General features: G+C 43.6%; 1 protein-coding gene across 2 annotated transcripts in view; it reads left to right on the top strand.

Annotated features, from left to right (window-relative positions):
• Positions 1 to 20,377, top strand: part of EFL1 (elongation factor like GTPase 1) — a 69,538-nt gene that overhangs the window by 29,252 nt on the left and 19,909 nt on the right. The window lies entirely within an intron of this gene.

Here is a 20,377-nt window from a genome sequence, read left to right as displayed (position 1 = left end):
ACAGCCTCCTGATTGTGAGACGAGAACTCCACCTCTAGTCCACCGCACCACTCCGATTTAGCCCTGAAAATCCTTATAATAAAATTAATCAGGACAACATACAGCTTAACCAAAGAGTTAAAAACGGTAATGAAAATTCTCATTAGCAAAGGGTAACAGCAACTTTGCACGTGATTAAATACAGGTGTAACTTGGTACTCAAGTGATTTGAAACGGATCAAATTTGGTACCCAATGCATTTTTCATGTGAAAATGTTGTCGTGGTACTCATTGTTTGTTTGGTACTCAACGCACAAGCTAGAACTTGTCGCTGTTGGCTGCCTTGTGACTCACTACATCATTCCTTATGGGAAAAATTTTGTTTGGCACTCATCGTTTTTGGTATTCAGCATTCCTCCTGGAACCAATTAACGATTAATTGAAATACCATTGTAATTGGAACTGATTTCAGAGTGAAGTGGCTGCTTACTATCTAACCCAGGTTCCCTTGTAGTATGTATGTCTGGGTTGCCAAGGAATTCTATAGTCCTATTGCATCTGAAGGACACGAGGCTAATGTAACCAGTAATTGAACAGATAAGAAACTTTAAACTTGGCTAAATGTTAACACGAGCATTGAAAGTGATCCAGTTTCTTAAATACCGTACTTAATGTGAATTGTGTACTACGTTTTCCATGTCTGTTGTTCTGTTTTATGTATGTTAAAAGTAAATTTTTACTTCCTTCTAAAAGATGTGGGAAACTAAATTTGCCTTCCAACTCCTTGTTTACCATGGAAACTTGAAATCCTTTCCAGATGTCTTTTTCCCCCAACCCATTTGATTTGAGAACGCTGCCTTGGAAACCATGTGATTCTCATTTCTTTTCATCAGCGTTGGAGAAAATTATGAATATCAGCACGATTTTATCAAAACTGGTTTTGTTTAGGTAGTTTTGGGAAAACTTTGTGCTCTTAGTAGCTTTCTGGTTTTTTTAAAAAAAAATATTGACTGGAATTTGGATTTTATGAGACCTTATAAGTGTTAGATTATCTTCTTGCATCTCCCAAAAAAACCCCAACATTGTCTTATAGTTTAATGTTTTAGAGCCTAGGGTTAGCATAGGCCAGGGGTCTGCAACCTTAAACACTCAAAGAGCCATTTGGACCCGTTTCCCACAGAAAATAAAACACCGGGAGCCACAAAACCCTTCCCGTGCCTGACTATTTCTTGAGCGGCCACAAAACTAGCATAAGTAGTTGAATTCAACCTTCTGTATTCTTCTGAAACTTTTCTTTTCTTGGATTTATCCGTGGTTGGCCGACCGGGGTTGAAAAGCTCAATAAATTGCGTGCCAGCGGGTGTCATACATTGATGGTTATGACATATTTTGAGTGACAGGGAGCCGCAGCAGAAGAGTGAAAGAGCCACATGTGGCTCCAGAGCCACATGTTGCTGACCCCTGTCATAGGCATTGATGCTTCAAAAAAACCTTTCACTTGCAGCTGGGCTTCCATCCTTTTTCCAGCCAAATCCCGTAAGTTTCATTCCAGTAGCAAGGGGAAAGTTAAGACAAAGAAAAGATGGTCAAAATCAGAACCAAAACAGCCCAGCCCAAAATATACACCAAGTCACCAGGACGTGAGCTAAACTGGAGGAGGTCTTCCCTATTTTTTAAACCACTGTCAGCTCCAAACACATCATCTGAAGTTGTCCTTGGGGGAAATGAATCCGTTCCATCACTCCATCAAGTGTTTCTCGTGTCTTTGTTTTTGCACCATAATATTTTTAAAACAAGGGGAAATAGAGGAGGAAGAAGAGGAAGCAGCAGCAGCAGGAAACTAGGCCACTGAAAATGAGGAATGCTGTTGGCAATTCTTCGTTTGCAGGGAGAGATACTGGATATTCCATCTTGTGGTATTATATGTGTGTATCGGTCTCGAAAATGTAAAACATCTGTCAGTGGTAACTTCAGGATGAATTAAAAAGCAAAAAAAAAAAAAAAAAAACCCAGCTAAAGACCTTTGGGGAAGCTTAATGCTGATTCAGTATCAGATTTTGAGTGAAGACATTTGTTTTTTATTGGGTTCTGTCTTCTATGGATTTGCTGTTGTTTTCATCGCTAGGCTATCCAAACATTTTCAAAGTTTAATTCCCCCCCCCCTCATAAGACGTGCATTAACCTTTCAGTGGTATTTTATAGACCTGCCATTTTCTTGCTTTGAGATTCAAGAAAGTATTTATTGTTCTTGTGCTGCAGGTGGTATCAGTAAAGGTTTCTCACTTTGATGGTCTAGTTCAGTGATGGCTAACCTTTTTGCCATCGCGTGCCAGGAGGGGGGAGTGGGGGAGGTTCGCGCACATGCCCACACCCATAATTTCTATGCGCCCCACCCTGCACGCGCAACCCCCCCTCCCTTCTCCGCTCCTGGCACATGATGGCCCGGTAGGCCCGTTTTTCTTTCTCACCTGGCTCCAGATCCTCTCTATGCATCTGAGGAGGACGAAAATAGCCTTCCCCACCCCCTCGGAGGCCCTCTGGAGGCCTGAAACAGCCCGTTTTCCAACTTTCGGTTGGACAGGAAGTGATGTTTTTTGCTGTCCCCAGCCTCCAGAGAGTCCTAGAGAGGATCTTTTGAATACATTTTTTTTTTTTACTTTTAAAACCATTTTTTGCAGAGGCTTTCCTCGAGCCTTCGGGAGAGCGAAAACGGCCTCCCCAGACACCAAAGGTCCTCTGGAGGCCGGAAATGGGCTTGTTTCCGGCCTTCCTGAACTTCCGGTAAGCCCGTTTTTCACCCTCCCTGAGCCTCCACATGCGCCCTGCACTTACCTGCATCCAAAATGGGCTGCGTGGGGACTCCTGGGAGGGGCGGGGTGGGGTGGGCGGGGCCAGCCAGGGGTGGGATTTGGGGGTTCTCAGAACTGCACAGAATCTTAGCTAGAGGTTCTCCCGAACCCCTGCGAACCCCCAGCAGCCCCACCCCTAGTCCTTTAGTGTAGAGAGCATCAGAAAGCATGAATTTCCGTTTTAAAACGGCCCTTGGGCCGGTGCCTTCCTTGCCACCTTCTCTGCCAAGCCTAGCAGTGGCACTGTTTCCCCACGGCTTCTTTGTTCCAGAGCTCTTCTGTGCAAACATGTGGGTTAATGTTGCTTTTTGCGATGGAGGAGTTGGGTTATTAAAAGAAGCCGGCTTGAAGCCATTCCAGCTTTTGACGATGCGTCTCTCTCTCTCTTGGCTTACAAGACGGACAGGCGAACGAACGCAGGAGGGCAGTGTGATTCAGGGGCTTGCTATGCGGCGGGAAGAAAACAACAGGCTGTGGGAAACAAAGAAAACCAAGCCGCAGCTCTCTTCGAAGGGGATAATTTCATTAGCCCTCGGTTACAAAAAAGAAAGAGCAATCAGTTAAACCTTAGTGGGTTTGGGGGCTGTCTTCATTGCAGCTTTAAAAGCTTATAATTGGGTTGCGTTGCAGTCCTTGGTGCTCTTGTTTGCAAACAGCCAAGCTCAAAGAGCATCAAGGGCTCCGCAGCTGAGCCCTTAGGTCCATATATTCTCCTCAATTACGTTACAATTGGATGTCCCGAATCACTTTCTTGTTAGCGCTATTTTTTTTTTTAAATTTGATTTATATGCCGCCCTTCTCTGGAGACTCAGGGCGGCTTACAATGCGTTAAGCAATAGCCTTCATCCTTTTGTATATTTATACAAAGTCAGCTTATTGCCCCCACAACTGGGTCCTCAATTTACCTACCTTAGAAAGGATGGAAGGCTGAGTCAACCTTGAGCCTTGGCGAGATTCGAACCCTGCAGTAATTGCAGGCAGCTGGTCTTAATAACCAGCTTAATAACAGGGTGCCTTAGACCACTGTACTACCAAGGCTCTTCCTTGGAGCTTTGAATACCAAGGAAGGTATTCATCCTTCCTTCTTCGTTCTCCCTTTTCCTTCCACCTTTCATCTTTAGGTCTAATCTTTGCAGCTGAAAAATGAAAAATAAGACATTCTCACCAGGGGTGGGGCTGCTGAGGGTTCGCAGGGGTTCGGGAGAACCTCTAGCTAAGATTCTGTGCAGTTCGGAGAACCCCCAAATCCCACTCCTGGCTGGCCCCTTCCCTCCCAGGAATACCCACGCGGCCCGTTTTGGATGCAGGTAAGTGCAGGGCGTGCATGGAGACTGCCAGAAAAACGGGTCTACCGGAAGTTCGGGAAACGGGCCCATTTCCTTCCACTAGGGGGCCTCCAGAGCCTGGGGAGGCTGTTTTCGCCCTGCCGGAGTCTCAAGGAAAGCCTCTGGAGCCTGGGGAGGGCAAAAACGCCCTTCCCCCGACCGTGGTGCAGGAAGCCAACTAGGCTACGCCCACCATGGCCACACCCACCCAGCAACCGGGCAGAGAACCCCTTGCTAAAATTTTTGAAGCCTACCCCTGATTCTCAACGCACAGTTGAATTTCATCCACCCGCTCTGTCTTTTGGGTGGTTGGTTAAAATATCAAGCTTTAGTGGCCTTTGCTTTTTTTATTTTTTATTTATTTATTTTAGAAGGAAATTATATGTTGGGCATTATCTCTGCGCAGTTCAAGCTGCTTCTCTTTGTTAGTTTTGCCTGCCAACGTGAAGGCTTGGGGTTTCGTTGCGTTTTTTGCCGGGCAAGTGTACGTGTGTGTGTGCCTTCCGATCATGTTATCTTTGGAGATTTTAAGAGGCTCTGATTCATCGGACTGAGAATCTGTTCCAACTGCCTGTTGCAACCCAGAACAGGATTGAAAGCACCGCTTCCTACTTACACAAGCGGAGATGCGCAGCTTTGCAAAATACGGGCGTTACATTCAGCCGGCACGGCTAATAAAAGCTCTCCGCAGCTTGGCCTTCCGAATTTGAATAGTTCCTATTTGAAAGGAAAATGAAATGATAAAATAGTGAAATGAAATAATAAAATAGTAAAATAATATAATAAGAGCCTTGGTAGTACAGTGGTCTAAGGCACCCTGTTATTAAGCTGGTTATTAACACCAGCTGTCCGCAATTACTGCAGGTTCGAATCTCGCCAAGGCTCAAGGTTGACTCAGCCTTCCATCCTTTCTAAGGTAGGTAAATTGAGGACCCAGTTTGTGGGGGCAATAAGATGACTTTGTATAAATATTCAAAAGGATGAAGGCTATTGCTGAGCACATTGTAAGCCGCCCTGAGTCTCCGGAGAAGGGCGGCATATAAATCAAAATTTAAAAAAAAATAAAATAAAGCAATAGCACTTAGACTTACATACCGTTTCACAGTGCTTTACATACATCTGCGGCTTACAGAGTCATCCTATTGTCGCCAACAATCTGGGTCCTCATAAAATAAAATCATAAAATAATAAAATAAAATAATATAGCAATAGCACTTAAATTTATATACCGCTTCACAATGCTTTACAGCTTTCTCTAAGCGGTTTACAGAATCGTGGTCCCCAACAATTTGGGTCCTCATAAAATAAAATAATAAAATAAAATAAAATAAAAAGCCCCCATCCGCAAACTGTGTCAGGCTCCTTATTCTCTAATTCAGGGGTCGGCAACCTTAAACACTCAAAGAGCCACAAAGGTCCTAACCAGAAGCCACCGTTCAATTCTGGAGCCGACCAGAAGTCCGGTTCCCCCATCATAGTCTCCTAGTATGGCATCCTTTTTCCGCTGCCTGTCCTAACCAAAAGCCCTATCAATCGTGGAGCCGACCAGCAACAGGGAGCCGCAGCAGAAGGATAAAAGAGCCACATGTGGCTCCAGAGCCGCAGATTGCTGACCCCTGCTCTAACTCTATTCTCTGATTGTGTTTAACTTTTAGGATTGGCAGTTCATGGCAGCCTTATCTGAAGGCAGCTGTGAATCAGGCAGGAGATTCTTTCAACTGTGGAGGTGAACAGTGTTGTTTGTGGGGTGTAGGTAGTTCTCAGTTTATACCCGTTTGTTTAGTGACCAGTTGAACAGCACTGAAAAAAGTGACTTACAACTGGTATTCACCCTTATGACCGTTGCAGCATCCCCATGGGCACATGATCAGAATTTGGGCGCTTGGCAGTTAGCGTGTATTTATGACAATTACTCTGTCCCAGGGATCACGTGAACACAACTGGCTTCTGACAAGCAAAGTCAAAGGGGGGGGGATCCAGATTCACTTAACAACTGCATGATTCGCTTAACGACTGCAGTGATTCGTTTTAACAGCTGTGGCGAAAAATGTCATAAAATGGGGCAAAGATCAGATTAGATTAGATTAGGATTAGGATTAGGATTTGGAGAGTTGGAAGGGACCTTGTAGGTCATCTAGTCCAACCCCCACCCACCCAAGCAGGAGACCCCGGCACCATTTCTGACAGATGGCAGTCCAGTCTCTTCTTGAAAGCCTCCAGTGATGAAGGTCCCATAACTTCCGAAGGCAACTTCTGTTCCACGGGTTGATTGTTCTCACTGTCAGAAAATTTCTCCTTATTTCCAGGTTGAATCTCTCCTTGGTCAGTTTCCATCCATTATTCCTTGTCTGGCCTTCAGGTGCTTTGGAAAACAGCTTGACCCCCTTCCTCCTCTCTGTGGCAGCTCCTCAAATATTAGAAGGCTGCTATCATGTCTCCCCTGGTCCTTCTCTTTGCTAGACTAGCCATGCCTAGTTCCTGTAACCGTTCATCGTATGTTTTAGTCTCCAGTCCCCTAATCATCCTGGTTGCTCTCCTCTGCACTTTTTCTAGAGTCTCAACATCTTTTTTATAGTGTGGTGACCAAAACTGGATGCAGTATTCTAGGTGTGGTCTTACTAAGTGCCTTGCTTGGCAACAAATATTTTGGGGCTCCATTGTGGTCGAGGATTACCTGTGTTGTAGTTTCCACCCGCATCTGTTTTGCCTCTTTTTATTTTGGGGTGTCTGACATTCTCTCCACTCTTCCTTCTTTGGGGCTGCCGCCTTGGTCGTGCATCCCACATTTCATTTTCTTCTTCTGTCACCTCCTCCTTTTCTAAGAAATGGGAACTGCCGTTTCTCGAAAAATAGGTAGCAATTTCATCGCCCCACCTTCCTCTTTTTTCCCCTTTCCTTTTCTGTCCCTTAAATTCAGGGAACGGACCCGATTCGGTACAGTCTCATGCGTCAAAAGGACACGGAACTGATTTTCCTTCCCACCACAGAAAATACATTCTTATTGTCACCAGCTTAGTGCAACCTCTTGTAACGCTGGCACCTCGAGGAGAAGGCTGCGAGTATCTTGTCAGAGGCTGGTATTTTAATCTGCTTTGATGACTAGTTTGCCAGGGGAAGTTTTCTATTACATGTGTTAATGTGATGACAGCTGCTCTATTTTAGTGCGCATCACACCTTTCTGCAGTTGGTAGAGAGAGAAGCAGTGACTAAATGTTTTGGGCAGAAGGCAAAAGTGGCATAAGCACACTAAGAACACACATACGTATACGCAAGTTGGAAAGGATTCTTTAGGACATCGTGTCCCACCCCTCTCCGTGCAGGAATTAAAATTAAAAGTGTTCCCTCTAAATAGCTGCCTTTACCGGTTTCATACATCGAATAAATGGAAACGTCAGGGAAAGAATGGAACGGAAAGCCATTTCTTTGGATGATTAATGGAAAGAAAGTCATTTCTTTGGATGATTAAATCAGGATCAGGGGTGCTATTCAGCAGGTTCTGACAGGTTCTGGAGAACCCATAGCGGAAATTTTGAGTAGTTCGGAGAACCGGCAAATACCACCTCTGGCTGGCCCCAGAGTGGGGAGGGAATGGGGATTTTGCAGTATCTTTTCTCTGCCACGCTCACCAAGCCATGCCCACAGAACCGGTAGTAAAAAAAAAATTGAATTCCACCACTGATCAGGATCCAGTGTTCACTGGGATCAGAGGTTTGCTGTCCGAGTTTTTGGACTTGTGCTGGAGCTCCTGAGGATGGGCTCCAGCAAGACTCCGAAAGCTCAGAAGATTAAAACCTCTGGTCCTGGTGACCGATTGGGTCTTGCAACATTATCCTGGGACACGTACATTTTCCCTTCATTCATGAGAATTAAATCAGCCCATTTACTCTAAAACTGCTCTTACGACAGGAGTTTTTCCTAACACTCCCAACCTAACAATTCAGAATCTGCTTTTCTGTAATTATTGGGGTGCTTCAGCAGATGTCTTTACCTTCTTCTGTGGGGCCGCACTTCTAGCAAAATTAGTGCTCTGTCAACATAAACTAGGGACACAGTAGCTCAGTGGCTAAGACGCTGAGCTTGTCAATCGAAAGGTCGGCAGTTCAGCAGTTCAAATCCCTAGTGCCGTGTAACGGGGTGAGCTCCCGTTACTTGTCCCAGCTTCTGCCAACCTAGCAGTTCGAAAGCACATAAAAAATGCAAGTAGAAAAATAGGGACCACCTTTGGTGGGAAGGTTGCATTCCGTGCGCCTTTGGCGTTTAGTCATGCCGGCCACATGACCACGGAGACGTCTTCGGACAGCGCTGGCTCTTCGGCTTTGAAACGGAGATGAGCACCACCCCCTAGAGATGGGAACAAGTAGCACATATGTGCAAGGGGAACCTTTACCTGTACCTTTATAACTATTTGAAAAGTATTGAAAACTATTTCAAAACTATTTGAAACTTTTACTTTATCACAGCAGGGGTCTTGACCTTCTTCTGTGGGGCCGCACTTCTAGCGAAATTCATGCTCTGTCAACATAAACTTCTATTTTGAAATGGAGGATATCATGTCCGACATTTCTTTGTCCGAGAACTGGAAGCAGCACAGAATGCAGAAACGGCTCACTTCCTTCCTGCCTGGTTCTTTCAGTAGAATATCTCAAGCTGTCTTTTGCTGGGATGAACGGTGTAAGCCCTCCTGAACCTCCTATCTGTCTCCCTCCAATCCCAGTAACTTTTTAAATGAGAAAAGGTTATGGACCTGCAGTTTGAGGGGGTGCCTGATAAGATGAAACTTCCATTAGAAATCAGCATGAGTTGGTATTTTTCATCATCCTTCCTTTCATCCTTTACTTAACACCGAACTGCCCACCTGTAGTGTCAGCGCTTTGATAAATATTCAGCATGGCAGTAGGAAAATCGTATTGACGTGGAAAGGATAGTGTTATCTATTTAATGAATTTATAATAAATTACAAGTTGATTTTTTTTTCCAGGGGCACCCCACTTTCTTTGCATGGTTCCCCCCTCACTTATCACTTCATGGGCAAGTGTGATGTTCAGTCTGAAGAAGGTTGCTCAACAGTTGGTTAGGATTGTGTTTCTTAAAAGGATTTGATTGTGAACAGTATACATATAAAAAAATACCGTATCCGAGTATAAGACACACCTTTTTCCCCCCCAAAAAGAGGGTGAAAATCTGGGTGTGTCTTATACTCTGAATGTAGCCCCGCCCAGCTTCTCAAACGGAGGTCTCCGAGGCTGAAAAAAGCATCAGAAACGAAGCTTCGAGAAAAAAGCCTCCAAACAGAGCTTCAGAAAAGAAGCCCTCAAACAGCTTCAGAAAAAAAGCCTCCAAACAGAGCTTCAGAAAAGAAGCCCTCAAACAGAGCTTCAGAGGCTTTTGTTCTGAAGCTCTGTTTCGGAGGCTTTCAGAGGCAGAAAAGAAAGTTTTTTCTGAAACAGAGTTTCAGAAGTTTCAGAGGCAGAAAAAAAAACCAAGGCACAGAGCTCACAACCAAGGAACCTGTTGCTAAAATTCACCTCTGAGAACAGCGGTGGGGGTATTCCGGGAGGCCGATCCACCCGCCAATCAGCTTTTTTCTTATTTTCCTCCCCAAAAACTAAGGTGCGTCTTATACTCCGGTGCATCTTATATTCCGAAAAATACAGTATATACTCCATCTTTATACACCTAAATAAGCAGATATCATTCAGAGAGAATTGTATATATAGATTCTGTTTGATATACTTTGTATATACACACACCTCCTATATGTGTATCCCCCCCCTCTCATCATAATTCTAAAATGTCACAATAAAATATAACCCAGTTTTACCAAAAATGTGTTATTTGGGGAAAATCTTTCTCTTGTCGACCTATTAATAGAAAATGCCAGCAGCATGATATAACTCTGCTTCATTAAAAATGTTCTATTGTTCTATTTCTACTGTTCTATTTTTCAGGAAAGCTTGGGATTGAAAGGTGGGGTATACATTCTTAAAACAAAAAAAATATGTCTTTAGAACACTTTTTTTTTTGTTTTTTGGTGCCGAGCAACTACAGTGGTACCTCAGAGATTCAAAACTATGGCAAGTGCTTACCTGCTGCTCTTTTGAAGCTTTTAACAGCACAATCCCTTAAAGGTTGCACTTGAAGATAATGACATTTGGAATTTTAATAACATGGAATTGTTTTGTAACGTGCCTTTTTAATTGAGAACTGAGATATGGAATTGCTTCTGAGATTCACTTCACTTCAATGAAGTGAAGGTTATTAAAACTTGGAGGGTGATGTGCTTCACACATAGCTCAGCCAAAATAGCTTTTTGGGTTTTTTTTTGACTTAGTGCTGTAGTTTAATATTAAGTATGAATCACCTCGTCATAGCTAGTAGAGCAGATCATAGCAATAGCAGTTAGACTTATATACCGCTTCATAGTGCTTTTACAGCCCTCTCTAAGCGGTTTACAGAGTCAGCCTCTTGCCCTCCACAATCTGGGTCCTCGGAAGGATGGAAGGATGAGTCAACCTCGAGCCTGGTGAGATTTGAACTGCTGAACTGCAGCTAGAAGTCAGAAGGAGCCTGCAGTACTGCACTCTAACCACTGCTATGCTATGCTATGCTATGCTATGCTATGCTATGCTATGCTATGCTATGCTATGCTATGCTATGCTATGCTATGCTATGCTATGCTAATTCTATTCTATTCTATTCTATTCTATTCTATTCTATTCTACTCTACTCTACTCTACTCTACTCTACTCTACTCTACTCTACTCTACTCTACTCTATTCTATTCTATTCTATTCTATTCTATTCTATTCTATTCTATTCTATTCTATTCCACTTGCTAAAGCACTTCACAGTGCTTTACAGCCCTCTCTAAGCGGTTTCCAGAGTCAGCCTATTGCCCCCAACAATTTGGACCCTCATTTTACCCATCTTGGAAGGATGGAAGGCTGAGTCAACCTCGAGCCTGCTGAGATTTGAACTGGTGAACTGCAGCTAGCAGTCAGCTGAAGTAGCCTGCAGTACTGCACTCTAACCACTGCGCCGCCTCGGCTCTAAATAAATTTAAAATCTTAGTATAGTAAGTAAAAACGCAATTACCATCATGAGTGGGCTTTTTTCCCCCCAACTAGTAAGAGGTTAACTCTGAAAAATGTTCATGCAGTTTGAAGATTGTCACCCTGACCTATGCAATCAACAGAATTTCATTTTGTTAGTTCCGTCTATTAGTAAAATAACCCACTGCAATCTCTGATGAAAAGGTTGCTAAAATCTGGATGTTTGTGCTTTAATGCAATGATGAAATGCAAGATAATAATACTGCTGTTTTATCAAAGCGTATCGAAGCATCACTCTTAGCAATAGCACTTAGACTTATATATCGCTTCATAGTGCTTTTACAGCCCTCTCTAAGCGGTTTACAGAGTCAGCCTCTTGCCCTCCACAATCTGGGTCCTCGGAAGGATGGAAGGATGAGTCAACCTCGAGCCTGGTGAGATTTGAACTGCTGAACTGCAGCTAGAAGTCAGAAGGAGCCTGCAGTACTGCACTCTAACCACTGCTATGCTATGCTATGCTATGCTATGCTATGCTATGCTATGCTATGCTATGCTATGCTATGCTATGCTATGCTATGCTATGCTATGCTAATTCTATTCTATTCTATTCTATTCTATTCTATTCTACTCTACTCTACTCTACTCTACTCTACTCTACTCTACTCTACTCTACTCTACTCTATTCTATTCTATTCTATTCTATTCTATTCTATTCTATTCTATTCTATTCCACTTGCTAAAGCACTTCACAGTGCTTTACAGCCCTCTCTAAGCGGTTTCCAGAGTCAGCCTATTGCCCCCAACAATTTGGACCCTCATTTTACCCATCTTGGAAGGATGGAAGGCTGAGTCAACCTCGAGCCTGCTGAGATTTGAACTGGTGAACTGCAGCTAGCAGTCAGCTGAAGTAGCCTGCAGTACTGCACTCTAACCACTGCGCCGCCTCGGCTCTAAATAAATTTAAAATCTTAGTATAGTAAGTAAAAACGCAATTACCATCATGAGTGGGCTTTTTTCCCCCCAACTAGTAAGAGGTTAACTCTGAAAAATGTTCATGCAGTTTGAAGATTGTCACCCTGACCTATGCAATCAACAGAATTTCATTTTGTTAGTTCCGTCTATTAGTAAAATAACCCACTGCAATCTCTGATGAAAAGGTTGCTAAAATCTGGATGTTTGTGCTTTAATGCAATGATGAAATGCAAGATAATAATACTGCTGTTTTATCAAAGCGTATCGAAGCATCACTCTTAGCAATAGCACTTAGACTTATATATCGCTTCATAGTGCTTTTACAGCCCTCTCTAAGCAGTTTACAGAGTCAGCATATTACCCCCAACAACCTTGGTCCTCATTTTACCCACCTGGGAAGGATGGAAGGCTGAGTAAATTTTGAGCCAGTCAGGATCGAACTGCTGGCAGTCGGCAGATTTAGCCTGCAGTACTGCCTTCTAACCACTGCGCCATCACAGCTCTTGCTGTGGTTTTTCTCTCAAGGGGGTTAAATTTTGACATTGATCTTCAAAAACCCGCTCACATGTGCATTATTCCCCATGAATGCTTTCCTTTTAAACTTTGTCAGCGTTAAAATGATGATGATGATGATGATGATGATGATGTTATTTATTTAATAATAAATAACAGTGATACCTAATCATCGGGGCACTTGGTACCATGTCCAAGAATTTTATAAGATACATCAGCAAATTACAGCTTCCTGTAATAACACCAGCAGAACTGCAAAAAACTGCACTACTTAGAACATCGTACATCTTAAGAAGATACTTGGTTCTTATGGTTGTACATATGGTTCTTATGGCAGCAACCGTATCAACCATTAGCACCACTCAGTGGTATTTGTGATGCATTTTTGAATGTTCAGTTGACTGAGTTTCATGTTTAATGAATAAAGTAAATAATAATAATAATAATAAAAGTCTGCAGACTGTATGGCACTTGACTCTCCTTGTTAAGCTAAGTCCCCAAGACTGAAGTGACCTCAAAGACAATGTGGTTTTGGCCATATCACACCACGTAAAGGAAACAGTTGGCAACGAGCGCCGTTTTGAAAAGCTGCCGTCCTCCTTGGTTTGAGTGTTGCGGCCACAAGCATTTCAATGACATGATGTGGCTGGCTGCTGCCTCCCCAGGGCATCGTCTTAAGATGATTACGGACCTCGAGAGCAAGTTAGGCAGATACTTCAGAAGTGACAGCGGGCGAAACTGCAGCACACCGGCTTCTGCCACCACGCGTCGTTTTCTTTTCCCCCCACAGCTGTTTCACGTTCTGTCTTTCCTTTTTAATGATTTTTGTTTTCTACATCTAATCCATTTAACCTGCGCAAGCAGCTCTTCGCAAACTCTTCTTTTTGCCATATGGCGGTGAAGTCAAAAAGGCAAGCTGCTGAAGTTGGTGGAGATTCTCAGTCATCCAGGTCACGGTTGTCCCAAAGGTGCTTTTTCCAAAGGCAACTGGACTTTTGTTTTTCCTTGAAGAACCTTCCGCTTCTCATCCAAGAAGCTTGGATTGAGTCAGAACTGAAGAAACTTCTTGGATGAGAAGCGAAAGGTCTTCAGGGAAAAACAAAGCCTAGTTGCCTTTGGAAAAAGCACCTTAGGACAAGACTGCAAGGGCTTCCTTCAGGTTGGAGCCTGGATTACCATCATTCTCTTTTAATGGTCCATAGTCCCTTGCGGGGTGGAGTCTGGGCAGCTGAATGGAGCTGAGTGTTTACTGGCCGGATGCCCTTCATGTCGCCAATGTGGAGTTTATTTTTCAGCAGATATATTCTCATTGTGCCCAGAGAGAGAAATATCTGCCTCTACCTAGGATCCTCCTGATTGTGAGGCAAGAGCTAGATTGGAGCCTGGATGCCACAATGAAATACCATTTATAAGGTTACAATCCTCTTACTCTGGACTCTCAGATTATAATTGATTTCCCAACCGTTCCATGTGGGTCTGAACCTGAGCTCCAGCTGCGTGGCCAAATCATAGTTTGGTTATCAAAGATGCTGATTGTGGAGTCATGGGTGAAGCTGACTAGAACAAGATGTCCTTGCGAGTTCTTTTGCTCCACTGTCCTCTAGCTAATCTTTCCTGCTTCCAAAAGGGAGGTGGAGAAGGAGAGAAAGAAGGGCAGACATCTGAGCTCAGCAGTATCATGTCAGTAGTGACATGATACCAGTATTCCAGTATTTGAGGGGCTGCTACAAAGAAGAGGGACTCAACTTATTTTCAGCGGTGGGATTCACTCACCTTCCCTACCGGGTTCGCAAATGTGAGCGAGCGCACATCCTCTGCACATGCGCACGGCCTTCCGTGCATGTGCAGTCCTCGCGCATTACATCCGGGCGGGTGGGCGGAGCCTCCTGCAGTCGCTACTACTGGTTCGCCCAAACCAAACAGAACCGGCTGAATCCCACCTCTGCTTATTTTCCAAAGCACCTGAAGACAAGTCAAAAAACAATGCATGGAAACTAATCAAGGAGAGAAGCAATCTGGAATTAAGGAGAAACTTCCTAACAGTGAGGAAAATTAACCAGTGGAACAGCTTGCTGTCTGAAGCTGTGTTTGCTCCATCACTGGAGGCTTTTTAAGAAGAGGATGGACAACCACTTGTCTGGAATGGTATAGAGCAGTGATGGCAAACCTTTTCGGCACTGAGTGCCCAAACTGGAACGCATGTGCACGCGTGCGCCAAAGCGCCGGAAACCCAAAGACCAACTGGCTGACATGCATGCGCGCACCGGAAACCAGACGAGCAGCTGGTGATGGCGCGTGTGCCCACAGAGAGGGCTCTGCATGCCGCCACTGGCATGCATGCCATAGGTTCGCCATCACGGATATAGGAGATTGGACTAGAAGATCTCCAAGGCCCCTTCCAGCTCTATTCTGAATTGAATTGAATTGCTCTGACTTTTTTTTACTGGCTCCCACTTGCTTGTAGACTTCCCTCTGAAGTGGAGGTACAAGTTGGATAAACTGAGAGTAACAACAAGAGGAAAACATCATTCTCTCCCAGAGATTAGAACAGCCTCCACTCTAATATTCTTCCGGAAGGCGCTGAAGACCTGGTTCTGCCAACGGGCCTGGGGAACCCACAGCGGGATGGAGCCCATTAAATGGCTCGTGCGATCGGCTGTCGCCGGGGCAGAGGGTAGGAAGTGTGAGGGGTGATTTTGTTATATTGTACTATATTAATTTATTTGATTCTTTTTGTTAGTTTTTATTGTTTTAAACGTGGTCTTATATTCTGAAAGCCGCCTTGAGTCGCCATGAGCAAATAGACGGCAATATAAATTGAATCAATCAATCAATCAATCAATCAATAAAAGCACACTGATCAAGCACAGTCAACAGGGGATTCTGTTGAGGAACAGAGTTGGCAGGTACACACTGGTATTAGATCTTGTGACATTTCATCCCTCTGGTAAGTCAGATTCAGTCTTCCACCGGAGCAGATAACTCTGTTTGTTCTATGAAACATAAATTGGGCAAACTCTGTCTTCCATAAACCATGTTTTTTTTTTTCTCCCCAAGGATTTGCATTTGACATTTACAATTTCTTAGATTAAAGAACTCTGTGGGATATATTTTTAATCTCGCCTTCAACCAGGGGGAGAAAAAAAATCCATATTGCTTCACGATGCCTTTGAAATTGTGAAAGTGTTTTTGGGGTTGTACTGGCCTGGCTGTGAGTCAGAAAACTGACTTTGTTTAATTTTGAGAACTATTCGGTAAGCAAGCGAGAGAAAGAGAAGAGCTATGTTTAGTAACGTCAAGGTTATTTGACTCTGGAATGCTGCACAGTATTAAATTAAATTAAAAAGGACACCGCTTGGTTTTGAGCTTTAGAATATGGGCCAGAATCTGTAAAGTAAATTTATTATTTATTTTGATAATCCTATCCTATCCAATTATTGACCGATTCTGTACTTGCAAGCAAACTCATTGATAGCTGTAGAATTTAACTTTACCGTAGCTTCCTTCCAATGACCTTATTTTTTTTGTTTGTTTGTTTTCCTTGTCTGCTTTCAGAGCAATTAGTTGATTGATGGGAATGAGTTTGTCTTATATTAAGCACTTAACTGGGTCAGTTGATACTTTGACATCTAAATTCTCATATTCACCTTCAATTTGACTTCAGCTTGAATAAGATATCATAACAAGGAATAATGAATAATTATAATTATTATAATTAATAATGAATAATTATATAATTATAACTAATTATAGACAAGGAATAATGGATGGAAACTGACCAAGGAGAGATTCAACCTAGAAATGAGGAGGAACTTTCTGACAGTGAGAACAATCAACCAATGGAACAGAAGTTGCCTTCGGAAGTTGTGGGAGCTTCATCACTGGAGACTTTCAAGAAAAGATTGGACTGCCATTTGTCAGAAATGGTGAAGGGCCGTGATGGCGAACCTATGGCACGGATGCCACAGGTGGCACGTGGAGCCATATCGGTGGGCACACAAGTTTGCCCAAGCTCAGCTCCAGTGTGCATGCGCGTGCCGGCCAGCTGATTTTTCAGGCCTTCCAGTCCCACTGGAAGTCAGGAAACGGGCCTTCCGGTCCCACCGGAAATCGGGAAATGGGATGTTTCCAGTCTCCGGAGGGCCTCCGAAGAGGTGGGGAAGGCCATATTCGCCTTCCCCAGGCTCCAAGAAAGCCTCTGGAGCCTGGGAAGGGCGAAAAATTAGCCTACTGGGCCCACCGTAACATCGCATGCCAAAAGTGGGGGAGTGTGGGGGGGAGGTTGTGTGCGCATACGCGGGGTGCATTGCATTATGGATGTGGGCATCTTTTGGCCCTACTCCCGAATCGTCCTCTTTGCTGTAGCTGCTCTTGCCTTCTGGCAGCTCTTCTCATACGTGCACTAGGAACAGGCTTCTCCTGTTCCTCTGCCTCTCTGCTGTCAGCCTCTGGAGGCTCCGGAGTCCGCACCTCACTCCCTGATGGCCCTGGCTCCATCTCTGCCTCTGACCCAGAGCCCTCATCCGGGCCTTCCCCAGCCTCCAGGACTGGCCCATGTTCTTCCTCAGCCCCATCGCTGTCCGACTCCGCTGCCAGCTCCTCAGGCTGCTGGCAGACCACAACAGGCTGCTAATGAATTCTGTTAGCACTTGTAAACCTGCTGCGTCTCTCACCTTTCTCTCCCACATCCACTATTCATCTATATGCATCTCAGATTAGTGTTTATTTGATTGCAGGTAGCACTGTGCGAAGGAGGGTAAAACAGCATCAGCTGTTGGGGCATTCTTTTCTAAAAGCATTTGGTGTGTTACAGGGGTTTTCATTACATTTTTATTCGGGTAAATAAAACCATGGGTAGGACCGTCTGGGTTTCACTGGTCTCTGTTCTTCTCATAGCCTCACAGTGGATTTTATTTATTTTTTTTTAATGCAAGAGCAAATGAGATACTTTTTGGTGGCGGGGGAAAAGGAGACAACATTTCCAGAGTTCCTTCTTTGTCTTGGAGGAGATGCTGCCCGGCCTCTGTCTGCTTGTGGCTGATACATGACACCCTTCTTGCAAAGCTCTTTGTTTAGTCAGCAAAAATTTTAGCCAGACATATTTAGCTTCAGGAGGAGTCTTCGGTGGCAAGCAAGACACGGAAACAAATTAGCCGGGCGTGAACACTGGATGATGCCCTGATGCTTCTTGCTGGAAGGACAAAGAGGAAAGGAAAAGATTCTGAACAGAATTGATAAAAGCGGGAGGTGTTTTTATAAGCGAGGTCTTTCTCCATCTTTTTCAGACTACTAGTATTATTAGCAGGGAGACCTTATGGAACAGGACGGGAAGCTAAATCAATGCAACTATTACATGAAATCTTAAATGGAGGGTTTTCTATCTTAATAGCAATAGCACTTAGACTTATATACTGCTTTACAGTGCTTTTACAGCCCTCTCTAAGCAGTTTACAGAATCAGCCTTTGGCCCTCAACAATCTGGGTCCTCATTTTACCCACCTCGGAAGGATGGAAGGATGAGTCAACCTTGAGCCTGTGAGGATTGAATTCATGGCAGTGGGCAGAGTTAGCCTGCAATACTGTATTCTCACCACTGGGAGGGAGGAAGGGAAGATGGAAGGAAGGAAGGAAGGAAGGAAGGAAGGAAGGAAGGGAGGGAGGGAGGGAGGGAGGGAGGGAGGGAGGGAGGGAAGATAGCAATAGCACTTATATACCACTTCATAGTGCTTTACAACCCTCTTAAGCAATTTACAGAGCTAGCCTGTAGCCCCCAATGTGGGGGCTCATTTTACCCGGCTCGGAAGGATGGAAGACTGAGCCAACCTTGAGCCTGGTGAGATTTGAACTGCTAAATTTTGCCGGCAGTCAGTAGAAGTAGCCTGCAGTACTGCACTCTAACCACTGCACCACCGTGGCTCATTAAACTAGATTTTTTTGCCAATGCCAGCAATCTTCATTTATTTTGGGCTAGTGTCAGCCCCTGCCATCCATTGCCAGTGTTCAGAGCTCATGGGAGCCCAAAACCTCTAGAGCAAATAATGTATCAGACATAAAAATTATTCCATAATATGAAAGATCCTTCTTTTTAGAAGCTAAAAAGTGTGAGCGTGTGTGTGCGTGTGTGTGTGCGTGTGTAATACACTATGTCTAACCTTTCATTCTTTGTTACATGTTTTGCCTTGTATCTAAACTGCAAGTCTGGGTCTCTGCTTTTTAAATTTAAGTGTGGCACTTGCTTGTTTCCTGTGTTTTATAAATAGTAATTAGAAGCATCGGATATGTGTGATAAATTTTTTTTTAGCTATAATGGGAAACAAACAAGCCAAGGCATAACAACAGGAATGCTCTTAAAATACACTGCTTTTTGGCAATTGCATCCACATTTTATATTGAGACTTGACTTGTGCGTATATTTAATTTTACCCCATCCTTTGATCGTCTCCATCCACCTACCCGTGTTTCCCCGAAAATAAGACCCTGTCTTATATTTTTTTGAACCCCGAAATAAGCGCTTGGCCTTATTTTCGGCAAGGTCTTATTGTTTTGGGGCACGTGGAGGAAACCAGAGGAAATGGCGGGGACCGGCTGCACGTGCATTTAAATATTTTCGGGGAGGGCTTATTTTCGGGGGGGGGGCTTATTTTATTGCATGCGCTCACTGTGCTGACTGTGATTTTTTTTTCATAAATATTTTACAACTTATCTTAAAGCGTTCTTAAGACATCAAATTGACACTTCCCCCCCCCCCTTTTCTTCGTTATGAGAGGATATGTTTTCCTTGTTGCGGTTTCACAAAATGAATCCTGGTTCATTTTTTTTTTCTTTTTTTCTTTTTTCTTTTTTTATCCATAAGGACTTTCCTTGCGAGCCTGCAGAAGACATTAGTTATCTGTTTGAAGGCTCACTCAGACTTTCCCCACACCCCCTTGATTTAAGAAGGCTCCCCGTGACAGAATTCGGTAATATCAGGATTAGTTTCCATTCCCGTGTTTCTTCTGAGGGAATGTTACAGACAAGGCCTCTAAGAACATCAGTAAATCTACGAGATGCGTTGAGGGCCTCTCCTTTTTTAGGACTCAAAAGAACTCATTCACTTGATGCTTAAAATTGAATTTAAAATATACGAAGGGGTTTCCATATTTATTAACAAATCAATAAAATCTCTCTCTCTGGACCACACTCGCTTTATAATTATTCTGTGTAGGGGACTTGTGAAGGTAAGCGCATGCATTCCTCGTCTAACCATGAAGGATTTGGTTTGCATTTTAATGTAATTAACGTTTCCAATCCATTATGCAAAGTGGAATGCAGTTATATGTTGATATTTGCATTTTCCTGGATTATGCGACACAGTTCATAGAATAGAATAGAATGGAATGGAATGGAATGGAATGGAATGGAATAGAATAGAATAGAATAGAATAGAATAGAATAGAATAGAATAGAATAGAATAGAATAGAATAGAATAGAATAGAATAGAATAGAATAGAATAACAGAGTTGGAAGGGACCTTGGAGGTCTTCTAGTCCAACCCCCTGCTTAGGCAGGAAACCCTACACCACTTCAGACAAATGGTTATCCAACATCTTCTTAAAAATTTCCAGTGTTGGAGCATTCACAACTTCTGGAGGCAAGTTGTTCCACTGATTAATTGTTCTAACTGTCAGGAAATTTCTCCTTAGTTCT

Source organism: Pantherophis guttatus, chromosome 13, assembly GCF_059756535.1.
Source record: "Pantherophis guttatus breed Tessera chromosome 13, ASM5975653v1, whole genome shotgun sequence".
Classification (NCBI taxonomy): domain Eukaryota; kingdom Metazoa; phylum Chordata; class Lepidosauria; order Squamata; family Colubridae; genus Pantherophis; species Pantherophis guttatus.
This window is presented reverse-complemented; position numbering and strand designations above follow the sequence as displayed.